Source organism: Hibiscus syriacus, unplaced genomic scaffold (genome assembly GCF_006381635.1).
Source record: "Hibiscus syriacus cultivar Baekdansim isolate YM2019G1 unplaced genomic scaffold, ASM638163v2 tig00110904_pilon, whole genome shotgun sequence".
NCBI lineage: Eukaryota > Viridiplantae > Streptophyta > Magnoliopsida > Malvales > Malvaceae > Hibiscus > Hibiscus syriacus.
The window spans coordinates 1,501,968-1,521,433 of NW_024062907.1; the positions used below are offsets into that span (position 1 = coordinate 1,501,968).

General features: G+C 35.7%; 1 long non-coding RNA gene across 1 annotated transcript; it reads right to left on the reverse strand.

The window, feature by feature from the left end:
* Positions 1-1,145: 1,145 nt before the first annotated feature.
* LOC120146268 lies at positions 1,146-2,513 on the reverse strand. The gene is made up of 2 exons (XR_005518200.1): positions 1,930-2,513; positions 1,146-1,416 (listed from the first exon to the last, which is right to left on the reverse strand). It is a non-coding gene; the product is annotated as an uncharacterized LOC120146268 (long non-coding RNA).
* Positions 2,514-19,466: the final 16,953 nt, after the last annotated feature.

A 19,466-nucleotide genomic window follows, 5' to 3' on the forward strand; every position in this document is an offset into this window, starting at 1 on the left:
TCAAATACAATGACAAAATAAAGATTGTCACCATAACATGACATATATTAAAATGAAAATACTTATATTAATCTTAAAAAAAATAACATAGTTACTTATTGTAAATTAATAAAATTTATATGAATATTTCACTAGAAAACTGTAGACACCCATTTTTGACTGGTTTAAAAAATATTTAAATATTAATTATATTATTATTATTGTATTATATTATTATTAATACAAATTACATTTTGTAGGCCTGAAATCATGCTCACTACAACAAAAGCAACTCAGCAGCCATCAAGGGACCCAATTACAAAAAGATCTAGACCCGAGACCCGGAACTGACTTGGTGCCAGCCCAACCTGAAATTCAACACAACTGGAGCCCAACCCAATCGAGTCACCAAATAATGTACATTTTCGTCATTGATAAACCATATCATAACCAATAACTCAATAATTTCTTTGTATACGTGACGAAAGAAAAAGTTATCACAATATTAGTGACGCAATACATGGTAACCTATTAGGAGTATAAATGACGTTTATACATAACGTCACTTTATAATTGATTCTCAATGACAACTAGTTATGTCATTAAATCATATAAATTTTTTTTATTAATAATTCACATCGTCATGAATAATACATTAAAATCAATCTATATGTGACGAAATAGATATCGTCACATTTTTAGTGACGAAATAGATATCGTCACATTTTTAGTGACGTAATATAACATTACCTAATAGTATTATGAATGACACTTATGCATAACGTCATTTTATAACTTATATTGCATGACAGTTAGTTACGTTACTAAATTATATAATATTTTTATTAATAATTTATATCGTCATGAATACTACAATAAAATCAACCTATATGTTACGAAAGAGATATTGTCAAATTTTTAGTGATGTAATATAATGTTATGTAATAGTATTTTGAATGATGATTATACATAATGTCACCTTATACAATTTTCTCAAATACAGTGACAAAATAAAGATTGTCACCATAACATGACTATATATTAAAATGAAAATACTTATATTAATCTTAAAAAATAACATAGTTTACTTATTGTAAATTAATAAAATTTATATGAATATTTCACTAGAAAACTGTAGACACCCATTTTTGACTGGGTTTAAAAAATATTATAAATATTAATTATATTATTATTATTGTTATTATTATTATTATTAATACAAATTACATTTTGTAGGCCTGAAGCTCATGCCCACTACAACAAAAGCAACTCAGCAGCCCATCAAGGGACCCAATTACAAAACCAGATCTAGACCCGAGACCCGGAACTGACTTGGTGCCAGCCCAACCTGAAATTCAACTACAACTGGAGCCCAACCCGATCGACACTAGCTCAAGCCAAGTCACTGCCGAGCCATTCTCGCCACCGTTGACAAATCTTCACCCAACAGAAAAACAGAATCAAAATCAGCAAAATCACACCAAAGTCAAGAAAATACCTAACCTGGTAATCAGGGGATGATTTCACCTAAACCTTTCATTAAACTACCAAACAAAAGGAAATCAAACAAGAGGACAAGGCGCTTTCGATGAAATGAAAGAAATAAAAGGGGGAGCAGTTTTCGAAGAGGGGGATAACCAGAGAGGATTCGAACAGGGGATTTCAACAGGGAGCACAGATAGAAATTTACTCGGCTTCCATTGAAGAAAAGCACAATCGTTGTAATAGTTGAACCTCATGCAAAAATAGAATACTGAACAAAGGTTTTTTAAGGTATATACCATTTTCCTTTTTTATTTGTTTCTTTTATCAGCAGTAGAATCATATGTTCATTAGGTGTTTAACATTTTCATATTTCAACAAACAACCATATTCAAAATTCATAAACAAAATAAGTAGTTTTCAATATAAAAAATATAATAAAAAATGAAGGATTTGGGGTTGATTTACATGAGTTGTGTGAATTCCAGTGGAGTCTCGTTGACTCTATTTCGTTACCGTTCGGGTTCCATCGTCGAGGTGGGAGTGGTGTCTTTGTTGAAGTATGGAAGGTAAACAATCGGGCTTAGGTTCCTAAAATAAACAGAATAAAGAGAAATTAGAAAACAAAACTAAAAAACGAAAGGAGAGTGGTTCACCTCTAAGGTCTGTTCTTAGGTTCGTTACGGCACCATAGATGTGCATAAGGGAGAGTGGAGTTGATTTTTGGTCAGGAACGACCAACGTGTAAGGGGTTTTGAGTGACCCATTTTGGTGTGATTTGGTACTCGGTTGAGTGAGATAGAAGAGAGGGAGGGCTAATCGGGGTCTCGGTTTGGCTTTGGTTAGGGCTGGTTCGACATCTCGGTCAGTTTAGGGTGGCTAATCGAAGCGAAGTAGGCCACCGTTGGGCATTTCGAGTTTCTCAGTCAGAGTTGGTGCTGGTCGGGGCATGAGAGAGCCAATAGGTTTACGGTGGCCGGTGAGTGGTTGCTATTTGCTTTGAGAAATGCGCCGCCCGTGAGGTTTAAAGAGAGAGGAGAAGAGGCATGCGGCTGAAGGTTTAAAATAATTTAGGATTAGGTTTGATCTTTAATGAGAATATATATTATAAACTTTAGAGTAAATTATGGTTTAGTCACCGCGACCTTAGGGTAAAATCATGTTTTAGTCCCCTTATTTTCAGCGCATTTTTACAAAAGCAATCACATGTAGGACTATTTTCGAGTTTGATCCTTTTTATTTGTCCCAATGTTGATATTTTACATATTTGTTTTCTTGTTTTATTTATTTGGATTAATTCGGTTCATACGCTTCCTATTTTATCATTTTTTATTTATTTTGACCCTTGTTTATTTATTGTTTTGCATGTTTGATTTTTTATTGTATTGAATTTCATCCCTAATTCGACGCTTCCTATTTTATCATACGCTTCCAATTTTAAACGTGTAGGTATATCACTATAATATTTTTAATAAAATTAAAATAGTAAAAAACAAAAACTTATTAAAAATTAATAAATTTAAAATAAAAAATATTGTTTTTAATTATTAAAAATAATTTGACATAAATATTTAACTTTTTCTATATGAGCATAAATATGACTTGTGTTCATGAAAGACTTCATTGGTCTTGTCATGAGCAAGCTACTTTTAAGTTGTTGCAATATGTAACAATATTTTTTTTATGACCTATATAAGATTGTTGGAAAGTCGATACAACGATAAAACATACTTTGAATGGTTAATTTTGATTTAATTATTTTAGAGTCATTGTAGGATAGTTTTATCTATTTTTAGTGTATAAAATGTAATTTGAGCTTATTATAATTTATTAAATTATTTAATAAAATATGTAGAATACAAAATATTGTGTTAGATTGTGCCATTACGAGTAAGCTTATAAGTAACACAATTTTTTCTTTTGTTTTATTTTTATTAAGAGTAATATTTTATATTTTAAGATTGTTGATGTATATGTATCTAAATATATTGGAGCTTTATGGGTATTTTTATGATCAAGTATAAATATCAATTTTGCCCTTAACACTTTGATGTAACATCATGGAAATCATAGAAGTATAATAATATATAAAAAAAACATCTGGTCATTTCTTTTTTACGATTTATTATTTTAATTTTTTTCTAAAGAAATATTTGAATGTGAGATAACCTAATACAAAATAATGTCAATAAAATTAAAAATACAAAAAATCTATGTAAATTTCATTGTTTAATAATGTTTTTAGATTATATTATTTTTTTAACATTATGTGACGTAACTTCATGACGTCTTTTAAAATGTCATATAAAGAGAGAGAGAGATAGCAATAAGTGACAAATATTGATTTCATCATGCTAAAACTATTTTTTGTGACAATAATAAAACGTTATTTTAATGTCTTATAAAATATGACGAATTAAATTGTCACAAATAAAACTTATTTGTGACAAATGTGCAACGTCACTAATTGAAATCGAATCGTCATTATAATAAATTGTCACTAATACCTTTTTTTCATTGTAGACAATTTTACAATGTCATTATTTTATCTAAATGTCACTAAAATGTTTCCCACTAAAAATATTGATGGGAAGGTTTTGACGCCAAGCATATAGTGACGAAAATCAATGACAATTTTTGAAATTGTCATAAAAAATATACCATTAATCAATAAATAAAATGAAAAGAATAAACGTCATGTTATAGTATATTTTGAGACGTTATATGCAATGTCATATAGAAATATCGTCATAAATTGACAAATTTGTTGTAGTGTATGTACATTAAGAGTTATAAATAGATATTGTTAAAAATATATGTTACAATGGTATGTACAGGCACTATGTGTGCAAATCCACGAAATTCATCATGAGTTGAATAACCGTACATGCATTATGTGTGTAAATCCACAGAATTCATCATGAGTTGATGAATAACCGTATAAACACTATGTGTGCAAATCTACGGAATTTATCATGAGTTGATGAATAACCGTACAGGAACTATGTGTGCAAATCCACGGAATTCATCTTGAGTTGATGAATAACGGTACGGGCACTATGTGTACAAATCCACAGAATTCATCATGAGTTGATGAATAACCATACAGGCACTATGTGTGCAAATCCACGGAATTCATCATGAGTTGATGAATAACTGTACATGCACTATGTGTGCAAATCCACATAATTCATCATAAGTTGATGAATAACCGTACAGGCACTATGTGTGCAAATCCACGAAATTCATCATTAGTTGATGAGTAACCGTACAGGCACGATGTGTGCAACCCAGGGAATTCATCATGAGTTGATGAACTATCGTATATGCACTACGTGTGCCTCTTAATAAATGAACATGAATAGGAAGTTGGTAAATTACCATGTTAGCACTAAGGGTGCAAATTTATAAGGTTTGTAATAAATTAAAAAGAGTTAATTGATATTAGAATTGTTATGCTATACTTATATTTAAAATTTTGCTTATGGTTAAGTATGCCTCGCAAAGAAATTACTTAACGTGTGTTGATTTCACACGTAGGTTTTGATACAATCAGAGTAAGGAGATCATCGAACATCACCAAGCAAGTGTTGCCTCGTCAGTAACAGTACAATATTTATGTGTACTTTTGATGTAGTTAGTTGGCATGTAATAGATTTAGTAAAACGCTATGAAAAGAATTTTATTTAACATGATGTAAAATGATGAAGTGTAAACATTTCTTTTTGTTATATATTTAAGTTTAATGCATGTTTTATTATTAGTAAATTAAAATGTTTTATAAAAAGAAAGAAATATTTATGGGTTTACAAATTAGGAACTGTTTTAAAAGTGATGTGCCATATGTATCTCATGTACGGAAAAGTATACGAGAGATGGGTGTTACAGGTTAAGTCTGTGTTATTCTCATTCCCCATCCGTATGCGGGAGATCCTATTAGTTTGACCACTTAATGATGCGGTCATCTGAAAAACCTTGTGTTCCTGTCGCCCTCGCTGAACTATTTCAGTCGAGACTTCTGAAGCCACTACCTTTCGTCTATACGATATAATGCCCACAGTTTACATTTTAGTTCGTCAATTTCAGCTTGATATCCACCATCTCCCCCTTCAGCTATCACCAAATCTTCCCAAGTCTTTTATCTTTTTCTCCAACTCAATAGTAGATTCAGTCTTCGAAAAGTGCTTCTCTTTCACCCATTCCTTAGAAGCATCTTTGATCTCTCTTAACAGAGCTCATATGCCTTTATTAAGGCATTTATTACCAATCTTTTTCACCATCTCAACGTAATCCTTATCGTCCACCCAATGGTTGAACCACTTAAATAGGCGTGAACCTTAGTATGAGTCTCCTGAATCAGAACTGGATTATGATACGAGAGGCTCCTCGGAAGGGCATACTGCGATAAATTCGAAAGGCAACACAATATCTCAGGAGAGATTAAAAACTTGTTTAATCAACTGGCTGAATTCATAACACCCCCTTTGATCCAGGTAAATGAACTAACTTCGATCGGCAAGTCAACTAACTCAGAATTGAATAAAGTCATCGAACATTCTCATTGCTACTGTGTCAGGTACCCCCGATATTTTCTTCATTGGATCTTACCATGTTAAAGTCACCATCGACGATTACTGGTGCTCCCAAATTCACAACAAGTTCAGTAGAATGAAAAATTCAGATCTCTCGCTAAGGTCATTCGACCCATATATATTTATCAAACCCACCTGTCTATTTAGTTTATGCAAATTGCCCTCCAACACCATAACTCGTCTTTGCACAATGCTGCGTTTGACCAAAAATGCATTCGAATCCCACAACGACAACAATCCTCCTGAAGCACCCTCTAATAAAGATACCTCAAACTCCTGAAACCCATGTCTATCTGTTGACATCTTTGATTCTTGCAAAAATACTACTTTGGCTTTACTATCTCCCAAAACTCTGCTGACTGCTCTCACATTTTTTTACTTTTCCCAAACCTCATACGTTCCATTATATGAATGAAAATTTCATGAACTTAAAGGGGTATACTCACTTTATATGTCACAATCCTCGCCTCTATGTACAATCTTATTCAACACCATCAAGTTCCTCTAAACACACCACAACCTCAGTGTCTGGAGCATTAAATTGCACTCTTAACATATTCCCCATTTTAAGAACTGTGATTACTCCAAAAACTGCCATCTAACCAGGATCGTGATTCGAGTTTCTAAGCTTTATACGGCTTGCAACTGGTCTTCCACCCTGGTTTAAGTTGTTCTTGCCCTCTTTCAACTTTTGCTTTCTCCTTCCCTTGATTTGTTGCTTGTTTAAATGTGATTTTGCATTGACTAGGACAAAATCCACCTCTAAACCTTATTGTTTGTTCAAACAATTTGCAGAATCACGCATGTTCCTCCCCGATACCATAGGACTATTCTGGTACTCCATCCCAATCGACACTTCAAGTAGTCTAGAACCACGAGATCGAATGACCATGGCTCTGTCTCACCAGCTCTCCCTCTAACCTATCATCAGGTATAGCTATCCTACTATCCGAAACTATCGGCACTTCATATAGCACGCCACTATATCAAACCACCTGTTTCCCATTATTGGAACTCTCACCAGAGCCTAGAGTCACATCTCTCCTTTTCTCCATATCATTGTAGTCTGATTAACCGATTTCAGCTTGGAAATCCCCATGTAGACACCCGTTTTTGTCCAGGCCAAAAATATTATTTTATTATTATTATTATTTATTTATTAATTACATGTTTTTCTTGCCCTCATCCAAGCCTAATATTACAAGCCTACCAGGAGGCCAACCCAACAGTACATACAAATGAGGCCCAAAACAATCCAAGTCCAAACCCGAAGACCCAGTTGCAGGACCCGAATCTGGATCCGATCCAAACCCAGCCCAACTCAGTAACCCAGTAGCAATTAGGGTTTTTAAACCCTAAGTTCATCATCCAGCCACCGCCAACAAGGAAAAATTGAACCATCGCCGGCGCATGAGATGCATGCGAACCTTCAAATCGGCGCGTGAACCACTGACGAGCCATCCCAAGCCGTCCTCATCATCATGCACCTATGAATAGTGCACTGAATCATCCCAAAGTCAAAAGAGAAAGTAAAAAGTAATCATAACCCTGAAATCATGGGACTTTCGGTGAAAAAGGGGGGAAAATGGGGAAAATATTTGGGGAAAAAGGGGAAAAGATTCGGAAAAAAGAATAATAAAAGAAGGGGACAAAAAAAATAGAGAAACCAGAGAATATTTTAAACCACAAACAAAGAGAAATAAGTGGAGAAGCCCTTACCTTCGTCGGAGGAGCGTCGGGAAGCCCACGAGTCGTCGGAGCTCGATTTTTTTCCGAAAGGTAACTACTTAGATCTACAGCCCTAGGGGTGTTTTTAGGCTAAGCTAGGCTGGGTAATAGGTTGAGGGTAAAAAGAGGAATATTTTGAGGGAGGTTGGGTACCTCGATCGTCGTGCGTCGTCGTGCCGGCCGCCGTGGGAGCCTCCGACCACCGTGTCAAACTCTCTTCAGAGGAGAGAGTTGAGAGAATTCTGATTCTCTCTCTCCTCTCTCATTTTGAAGTAGAACAAATGAGGGGAATATGAGTAATTTAGGCGTGAATTTGGGTATAAATACCCAAGTCAACGCATCATTTCGCTCCCCATTTCACCGTGTTTTTTCAAGCATAAGGGGAAAATAGCACTCTGGGTCCTTAACTTTTGTGATTTCACTTGTATTCATCATATGTATTAGGGTAAATAACAGTTTAAGTCCCCACCTATTTGTATTATATTATTTTGGTAATTAATGAAATCATGTGATTTATTACTTTCGGCACTGAATTTGCTATGTTTATGTTTTAGTCACTAATTTTATGTGTTATATATTTTTTTGATGGTATTTGAATTTTGCCACCATATTTGTGAATATTTTATTTTAGTCACTGCCTTGCATTAGGTTTAATTATTATTTAATCCCCCATGTTCTTGTTTATTTCATCTTAGTCCTTTTTGTTATTTTTGGGCTATTTTCATTTTTAGTCCTTGTATTATGTAATATTTAAAGTATAGACTCTGATTTATTTGTAATTATTGTTGTGGTCCCTAAAGTTTCTATTTTTTCTATTTAGCCCCTTAAGTTTCTATTTTAGTCCCTGAAGTTTATATTTTATCTATTTTTGTATTTAAATTTCTATTTTTTTTACCATTTTTGTCCTTTGAGTTTGTTTTTTCTCCATTTTGGTCCTTGTAAGTTCAAATACTTACTTTTTTCTCATTTGTATTTCGATTTGTAATATTTATTTGTTTTCATTTTAATCCCTTATGTATGTACATGTTGTAAATGTTATTATTTAATATTATAAGTATTTTCTTTTACATTGTATTTGTTTCTATTATATTTTCTTAAATATTAAAGGTTTCAAGAACGATATTTGTAGAACGGTTAGGGAAAGTACCACTTGATCGAAGTGGTACAATCTGATACAACATTTAAACAAAATGGAACTTGAAATCAATCAACTTTATTTTGTTAATTAATTCATCTCGTATTTTAAATCGAACAATACGATGCATGTTTCTCTATATTACAAGTTATTTTATTTCACGCAAATGTTTATTTTCAATTTATATATGATTCGCATTTTATCAAAGAGGGAATATTCTTTATGGATAAGAAATAGTCAAAATAAATTTAAAATATATTTTTTGGTATTCAACCTAACCCAAAGGTCGATGACGACTCCGATCCAATTTTATCCAAATCAATTCAAAATCACCATTTTTCCAAATTAAAGTCATAACTGTTTTTAAAATGACATTTAATTGTTTACCTAAAAAATGGTTATGACAGCTTGGCGACTCTGCTGGATAATTTTTTCAGAGAGTCAGACTGTAAGTCGTTTGCCCATTATCGTTGTGGTAGAAATTATGAGTTGAGTCTTTAGTTAACTTATGATTATTTTATTGAAGTTTTTAATTGCTTCATTTTAATTATCATACTAACATTTGAATTTTTGCTTGCAGTTTAGTCCAATTTTGTCAAGTTTTTTTTTTGTATCTATTTTTTTGAGTCAAAGGTAGGTACGTTCCTCCTCACACATATCATGTACATTTGCATAACATAAGTTCTAGACACGAGCTTTGATCTAAATTAATCGGGGTGAATACTTTACTCTTGTAAGAATTTATTCTTCGTATGAGTTTTAGCAAGTAACCCATGGGATACATACCTTATACCTTCATAGGAATTTATTCCTCATATGGGTATAAGGCAGTGAATCCCCTCGAATTAAACTCGTTCCGTTCGAAACCTGAAATGGGTGAGGATGGAGGGTTTGGCAACCCAAGGGGGCATCGATATCAAGGACAATTTGAGTACATTTTTTCTCATAGAGCCGAAACCATGCATATAGTGAACCGTAGAACGGTCACCATAGGTATAGTCATATCAAACCTCTATCCGTCAGTAGGTACCCAAATTAAGTGTACACAAAGGAGGAGAATTTCTAAACCCTTATCGTTTGCTTTAAATTAGTAGAATATATTTTCTTTTCAAATAAAAGCATGTGAATTAGATACCATGTTGTCAGGATCAATTTTTTTAAAATTACCATTGTGGGTAGATAACATGTCCGAGTAGGATTGGTATTTAATAAAAGCATGATCGGGTAGATATCATAACGGGGTAAGTGTTTTATTCATCTTTAAATAACATGTTTATCTGTATTGATTATTTTACTTGTACGCTAACTTATTTCTTTTGTTTGTCATTTTTCATTCTTTGCATTGCATTGCATCGTCATAACATAACGTTGATCTGCAAGGGGATATTCATGAGAAAATCTTCACAAGAAGAGATAAAAAAAATTCAATCAAGCAGTCGCATACATAGACATGCACCGAGGGCTAAGAGAAATCCAAAATACCATAATGAGACTTGTTCGAAGATCGTGCAACATTTGAGATTGGAAAACTAATACTTTGATCCAAGAAGTAATCCAACAGTAGATTCTTATCTACGATCATCTCATAACTAGTCATCAAGGAGCGACATACTGACTTCAGCACCGTTGAGGCATTAACGGAGTTAATTTATAGAGCATTGAGGGGCATCAATTCCAAAAATGAAGATCCAAGACGAAGCAGTGAGCTCGAAGATTGTGCAACATTCGAGACTAAAATGATGATTCACTGATCCAAGGAGTAATCCAGCAATAGATTCTTATCTATGATCATTTCATCATTAACTATTAAGAAGTAATGCACTTCAGCACCGCCGGGCATTAACGGAGTTAGTTTACAGAGCATTGAGGGGCATCATTTTCAAGGACGAAGATCAAAGATGCAGTGGCGATCCACTTCAAACTCAACATCTAAGAGAAGGCATGTTTGTAAAGTCGACTATCTTGTAATGTGAAAGCTTTTATTTCTGGTGAAAATTATTTTATGATATCCATCGTTGGGATCAACATTTTTTACATCTGCACTTGCATCATTGCATTTTGCATAGAATTCATTTAACCATTTTTACATAAAATAATCATATATTGTGGGAAACTTTGAATAAGTGCTTCTAACAGTAACTGCATTCACACAGTACTGAAAATGGAAGCCAAATTTGAGCAAATGAAGAAAGAGTTGGATGAGAGTTTGCACAAGATACAAGTAGAGTGGGAGGTTAAAATGGAGCAGGCTCAAAAGGCCACCATGGAGTGTATCTTGCAAAACTAAAAAGACCTAGTTGACCAAATGCTAATCAATAGCTATTCATTTTACCCCATCAGATTCCAAGTCACCAAGAAGGTTTCTCTGCCACTAAAACGCAAGCAACCGTGTTAAATCTTCAGGGTAATTCTACTGGTCATAACATATCCACTCCTGAGGCGATAAGAAGATCCAATAATGGGATCCCAGAGAATTTGAAACAATGGTATAGAGAGACATTCAAGGGAATGAGAGGACAACAAAGCTCTCACAATGAGATGGATGCAAGAGAACTAGTCTTAGTTCTCGACTTGGTGTTTTCACCCAAATTCAAGATGCCTGAGTTTGAAAAGTAAAGTGGAACCAGTTGCCCTAATACACATCTCATGATGTTTGTTCGAAGAATGACTAGGTACACCAACAATGATCAGATGTTGATCTACTACTTCCAAGACAGTTTGACTGGACCCACTTCTAGGTTATATAACTAATTGAGTCGTATTCAAATCCACTCTTGGAAAGATTTGGCTAGTTCTTTTCTGGGTTAATACAAATACATGACTGATATGGCCCCTGATCGAACAACATAACATAATATAGAGATGAGTGGTGAGAGCTTCCGATAATATGCTCAACGATGGAGGGATATCGCATCTTAAGTGCATCCACCAATGAGTGAAATAGTTTCTCTGATAGGAGCTTCCACCAAGAGTTTCTCTAACATCATCATATATGGAGAAATGATCGAAAGAGCAGTCAAGAATAACCAGATAAGTGGCACTAGCCATACTGACAATGAAAACACAGCTGAGATTAACATCGTGGGATCTTACTTAGCTAATCTTGGGACCATACCTCATAAGGTGTGTCGTCTCATGAATCAAATTCCAATGACATATGAGGAGTTGCTTCCAATGCTAGTTGAGAAGAATCTTGTAACTCCAGTTCAATCCAAACCAAGAGAGACCCTATATCCTGAAGACCATGATATTAACGCCATATACAGCTATCATATTGGGAGTTTGGGGTATACCACTGAGAACTGTGGGGTATTGAAGGGCAAGGTTCAAGATTTGATCAATTCAAGGGCATTAACATTCAATATGTAGTAAGATATTCTGATTGGGTGTCGGATGGGGCATCCATTAGGAGTATTTGTTGCATTATCATTGATAACTCCGTAAAAAGACTTAATTCCTAGTCTTTTCACTTAAGTTATTGCTCATCTAAACAAAGTATGCACTACATTTTTAGTTGCATATAGGTTATATTAGATTGTGGTGGATAAGTTTTGCTTAGGGAAGATTTATTTGGTTTGACTGATGTTGCTGAAGAGAAAGGGTTGTTTGAGTTGTTTTTGTGCAGGAATCCTACAGAGGAAGAACATTTCAATTGTGATAATGAAAAAGTGCAAAGGCCAGCAGAACAGATGAGAACGTGAAGACCAGATTTATCTCACCGAGCAAGATTTATTTGAGGAAGTCTGAAGCAGGTGTGGAAAAACTGCCTATGTCACTCGCCAGCTGGATTACCTACTTCATGTGCAAGCAAGCCCCAAATATTCTGACAACCACAGTCGCCTTTCCTTTTTAAGTCTGGGCAATTAATAAGGGCTAGTTATGGAAACTCCAAAAGTTTGAAAAAAAGTCTGAAGCAGGTGTGGAAAAACTGCCTATGTCACTCGCCAGTTGGATGACCTACTTCACGTGCAAGCAAGCCCCAAATATTCTGACAACCACAGTCGCCTTTCTTTTTAAGTCTGGGCAATTAATAAGGGCTAGTTATGGAAACTCCAAAAGTTGAAAAAGACCTAGGAGATATCCCACCTTCTACCCACCAACCTTCCTTGGTGTCCTCCATAGCCAGACGATAGCAGAGCGGTGATCAGGCCTCGAGAGAGGGTGATCACCAAGACAGGCGCGGTGTTGATAAGGATTGTCGCGACAGAGCCCCCAGTTTTAGGAGTCGTTCTTCCTTTGTTTTAAGTCTTATTTTGTTTGGGGTTGTATTAAACGTTGAATCTTGGATGATCTTTGATAGTAGCATGAATGCTTTACTTGGTGTTAAACTTTGTTTTGCCTGAACAATATTTTTATGTTTATGAATGACGAATTGTGTTTCGCCTATGACTGTTTTGCTCATAGTTTTAAAGGGATTTGTTTGGTTGGGAAAACATATCTTGGCATTGTAATAGCATAGAGAGATAGCCTTTTGTTTAGATAAGTGATTCTTAAATTCGAGAGAATTAAGATAGATCACGTGACCTAAGTTAGTTAAAGGTGAGTTTCAAACGACTAAAAGGGATAGATGCTTGAGTAGGAGAGACTAAGTCTATAGTTAATGCCGAGAGGTATTGTCGTAGCAACCGTCTAAGAATACCTAGTAATCCTGTCAGGCAGCTTTAGTGAGTCGTAATAATTCATTCTAAACTGAGAATAATTGTTGTCAAGACAATAGTTTAGCATAAGTGCTCTGTAACACGTCTGAATATGTGAGGTTGTTTGCATTATATTTAAACCATCATTTGTTTTGTTTTATCAGTTTGCATATTAATTTTGCCTCGACCAATACTTTCTAAAATCATTGAATCATTTTTCTTAGTTCATTAATATTAGTTCTTGGGATAATACTTAGTAGGACTTAGATTGTGACATTAGTTCTAGTTGTGGTGAAAATATATTTCTCACTATATTACTTGCATCAATTATGTATACTTGCACAGATTTGCTTGCTTTAGCATATACATTTACACACGATCAAGTTTTTGGCGCAGTTGTCGGGGATTGGAAACTGACGAAAGTTTTAGCCATAACAAGTTCTTTTTGGTCATTTTATATTTACTTAGTCTAACGTAGTTTTTATTTTCTTTTGTAGGTTTTTATTATTGCATGACCCTGAGATCTTCTGGTAAGCCTTTAGAACCATTCGACCCTGAAATTGAGTAATCAATCAGACAAAGGTTGCGTACCCAAAGAACCAGAGAACAATCAAATCAACTCCAAATGCAACACAACATGGGAGATCTAGGAGATCCAGATGCAGTAATTAATCTTCAAGTTGCAAGACCAAGAGCGATATGAGATCATTTGAACCCTATTCTTGATTACCTCAATCCAGGCATAGTGGCACCGGAGATACAAGCCACTCATTTCAAACTTAAACCGGTGATGTTTAATATGCTGAACTCTATTGGCCAATTTGGTGGTACACCCAATGAAGTTGCTAGGCAGCATGTGCGTGCTTTCCTTGAAGTATGCGATTCATTTCGACAATAAGGAGTACATGAAGATGTGCTCAAACTGAAGCTTTTTCGTTACTCCTTACGCGATAGAGCAAGAGCTTGGCTCAGCGGAGTTCCTTCTGGCTCAATGGAGTCATGGGCAGATTTATGCAAGAGTTTCCTAGTCCGATATAATCTATCCAATATGAATACACAGCTTCAGAATACATCACGAGTTTCTGCCAACGAGATGATGAATCAATGTACGAATGATGGGATAGGTATAAAAGTGTACTTTGCAAATGTGTTAACCATGGATTTCACGATTAGACGCAAGTGGCGATGTTTTACAATGGAGTCAATGTACCAACTCGAATGATGTTAGATGCCTCAGCGAATGACACCTTACTAGACAAATCACCCGAGGAAGCTTTTGACATAATCGACAGGATAGAAAATAATGATTATCAATTTCCAAGTGCAAGATTGGGAATTGGCAGAAAAACATTAGGAGCATATGAATTAGAAGGTAAGGATTCGGTAGCAGCTCAACTTTCGACCATAACCAATATGTTGAAAAAATTACAATGTCCTAATGAGGTCAGAGAAGTCAAGGTGACCAATATTGTTTGCCTATTTTGTCACGACCATCATCATGAGAGTGAATGTCTTGAAAACCATGAGTCAACCAATTTTGTGGGCAACTACAATCGAAACAATAATAACCCCTATTCGAACACGTACAATCCTGGTTGGAGATAGCACCCAAATTTTTTATGGAGTAATCAAGGGAATAGTAACAATCAACCCACAAATTACAGGACATAGCAAACTAATTCTGACCATCAACATTTTCAGAATCAGCATCATCAGCAGCACTGGCAGAACATAAAGGTATAGCTTCTTCCTCTAACACTAATTCGAATACTAATTCCTTGGAGTTATCATTGCAGTAATTCATGACCTCGACAAAATATTTCACGGATTCCACAAAAAACTTGATGCACAAACATTCTGCAACAATTAAAAATCAAGGGAATTTGCTACAAAGCCAAGCAACGCTTTTGGAAAGCCATAGTTCATCTCTTAGAGCGTTAGAGAATCAAGTGGGACAAATTGCTACGGCATTACATTCTCGCCCACATGGAAATCTCCCTAGTGATACTAAAGTCACTAAGCATCATGGGAAGGAGCAATGCAATGTACTTACGCTAAGGAGTAGAAAACAAGTCGACCAAGATGACAAGTTTGGGGGAGAACACCTGAACAATCCTCGCTAAGGCGTAACACAACTGGATGATAAATCCTAGAATATTAATCGAGATGAAGTGCCTGAAGAGAAGGAAAGAAGTGAAGGCTCAGAAGAGCATCGATCGGATAAAAAAATTCATGGTCAAGGCCAGCGATTACTCAGCACCATCAGTAGTCGATGTGAGACCTCTACCACCGTTCCCTCAACGATTAAAGAAGCATGATGATGAAATCCAGTTCAAGAAATTTGTTGATGTTCTGGATCAGTTGTATATTAATGTGCCATTACTTGAAGCCATCGAGCAAATGCCTTCCTACGCCAAGTATCTTAAGGAAATTTTTACAAGAAAAATGAAGGTAGAACATGTCGCCACGGTAACAGATATTTATTCAGCAGTAAGCAAACTCCCACCAAAACAAAAAGAATGGTAATTTTATAATACCATGTTCCATTGGTAATGACTTCATATGACAAGCTCTTATTGATTTGGGATCAAGTGTACACTTGATACCAAAATCCATATTTATGAAGCTGGACGGGTATCACGTCCATCCCACCTCGGTCATCGTACAGTTGGCTGATCGATCTTATATGCGAGCCGACAACATAATAGAAGACGTCATAGTAAAGGTGGATAAATTCATATTTCTAGTTGATTTTCTCATCTTGGATTACGAAGCCGATAAAAACGCACCAATCATTCTGGGATGCCCCTTCTTAGCCACCGGGAGAATCCTCGTAGATTGTGAAAAGGGAGAACTCACCATGAGAGTAGGCGAGCAAAGCGTCACTGTCAATGTATTCAACTCTATTAAATATGTGGACGATTTAGAGGAATGCTAATGCTTTAACAAGATTAAAGAAAAGGCAATCATTGGACGAGGTAAATCCCTAAGGCTCAATGAATACAATACTTTATACCATGAATCCACAACCGATATACATGAAGCATAAAACTTTAGCCCAGACGAACTATTTTCAGAAGACGGTCCTAAAAATCATGGCCTCGACCACAGAAATTTGAGCAATGAACACCCAGAAAATGATACAAATGCAAGATGCGGAGGAAAGACAAGGGACCAATCGAGATTTCTTCATAACATATCATGTATGAAATTTGAACCCTTAGAATATGAGGAAGTTAAATCTCATGAGTCATCTTCACAACATGCACCGAAATTGGAACTTAAAATTTGCCATCACATTTGAAATATGCTTATCTAAGAGTTGATAAAACCCTACCAGTGATAATTTCTGCCAACCTAACCTCCGAACAGGAGAATAGTTTGTTGAATATTTTATCATAGCACAGGAAAGCTATAACATGGACAATGGTATACTTAAAAGGAATCAGTCTGACTATATACATGCACAAAATCAATCTCGAAGATAGCCACAACACCTTGGTGAAACCCCAAAGATGGCTCAACCCGATCATGAAGAACGTAGTCATGAAGGAAATTATAAAATGGCTGGATACAGGAGTAATTTATCCTATATCCAATAGTTCATGGGTTAGCCCAGTATAATGCGTACCAAAGAAAGGTGGTGTGATCGTGGTTAAAAGTGAGTATGACGAGCTCCTCACCACAAGAACAGTCACGGGATGGCGCATATGCATGGATTACATGAAGCTCAACAAAGCCACAAAGAATGATCATTTCCCATCCCTTTTACCGATCAAATGTTGGATAGATTAGCGGGAAAAGCATTTTACTGCTTCCTCCATGGATACTTGGGGTATAACCAAATTACCATAGCACCCAAGGACCAAGAAAAAACAACTTTCACGTGCTCGTATAGTACCTATGCATTTAGACGAATGTCGTTTAGACTATGTAACGCTCTAGCTACATTCCAAAGATGTATGATGGTAATCTTTTCGGATATGGTGGAAGAGTGCATGGAAATATTTATGGACGACTTCTCTGTCTCGGGTGATGATTTTGACCGATGTCTCGGTAATTTATCCAAGGTGTTAAAATTCTGTGAAGAATCCAACCTAGTACTGAACTGGGAAAAATGCCATTTTATGGTAACAGAAGGAATAGTGTTGGGTCACAAAATTTCATGACATGGCATCGAAGTCGACAAAGCTAAGGTGGATGCAATTACAAATCTTCCCCTACTACTAATGTACAAGGTGTACGCAGTTTCCTTGGACATGCAGGCTTCTACAAGCGGTTCATAAAAGATTTTTCACAAATTTCTAAACCCTTATGTCTTTTGCTTCAACAAAATCATCCATTTAAATTTACTAATGATTGTTTGCATACCTTCACAGATTTGAAGAAGAAGTTTTCAGCAGCACCAATTGTTATTCCACTAGACTGGAATGAACCATTTGAGCTCATGTGACTCTAGTGACTATGTTGTCGGAGCGGTGCTAGGGCAACGAAAAAGTTAAATCTTTCATGTTATCTACTATGCGAGCCGAACTCTTAATTATGCACAGGATAACTATACCACCATTGAAAAAAAACACTTAGCAGTAGTATTTGTATTCGATAAGTTTAGGCCATATCTAATAGGCACTAAGGTAATTGTGCACACAGATCACTCTACCATTAAATATCTAATTAATAAAAAAGATGCAAAGCCTAGACTAATTCGATGGATATTACTACTGCAAGAATTTGATTTAGAGATCAAGGATAAAAAAGGTATAGAAAATCAAGTGGCAGACCATTTGTCAAGGCTAGATAACAAACCTGATTGTCCTGACATCACAGAAATTAAAAAAGATTTCCATGACGAGAAAATATTATTTATCACGACTGCGCCGTGGTATGCTGACATTGTTAACTTTCTTGTTAGTGGTATTGTTCCTCCTAATTTATCTAGTCAAGGCAGAAAGAAGTTTCAACATGATGTGCGACATTACTAATGAGATGAATCATTTCTATTCAAGCAATGCGGAGACCAAATAATCCGAAGATGCATTCCAGAAGAAGAGTAGCAAGATATCCTATACCAATGTCACTCATCTCCATATGGAGGGCATTTCGGTGGAATGAGAACAACAACCAAAGTGCTTCAGTCTGGATTTTATTGGCCAACCCTGTTCAAAGATGTGCATGAATTCTACAAGCCATATGATAGATGTCAACGAACAGAAAACATCTCGAAATGGCATGAGATGCCATGGCAAAATATTCTGGAAATCGAACTATTCGACGTATGGGGAATAGACTTCATGGGATCTTTTCCCACATCTTTTGTGGATTTGTACATCCTCTTGGCAGTAGACTATGTATCAAAGTGGGTTGAAGCCATTGCTACACCTAAAAATGATTCCAAGATGGTGTTAAATTTTTACACAAAAATATATTCACCCGATTTGTAACACCACGAGCTATCATCAGCGATGAAGGCACTCATTTCGACAATAAATTGATTACCAAGGCACTAAAGCTATATGGAGTACGACATAGGATTGCTATGGCGTATCACCCTCAAAAAAATAGACAAGTCGAAGTGTCTAACCGGGAAATTAAACAGATCCTTGAGAAAGTGGTCAACCCAAGTCGAAAAGACTGGTCGCCAAAGCTAGATGAAGCACTATGGGCTTATCGCACAACATTCAAGACCCCGTTGGGAATGTCACCATTCAAACTGGTCTATGGAAAGGAATTACATTTGTCGGTTGAACTCGAACATAAAGCTTACTGGGTCATCCAAAAGCTAAACATAGATGCTCAGCTTGCTGGAGAAAGAAGACTTTTAGAGCTTAACGAGATGGATGAATCCAGAGCACATGCATATGAGAATGCCCACCTATACAAAGAGAAAACAAAACGATGGCATGAAAGAAAAAT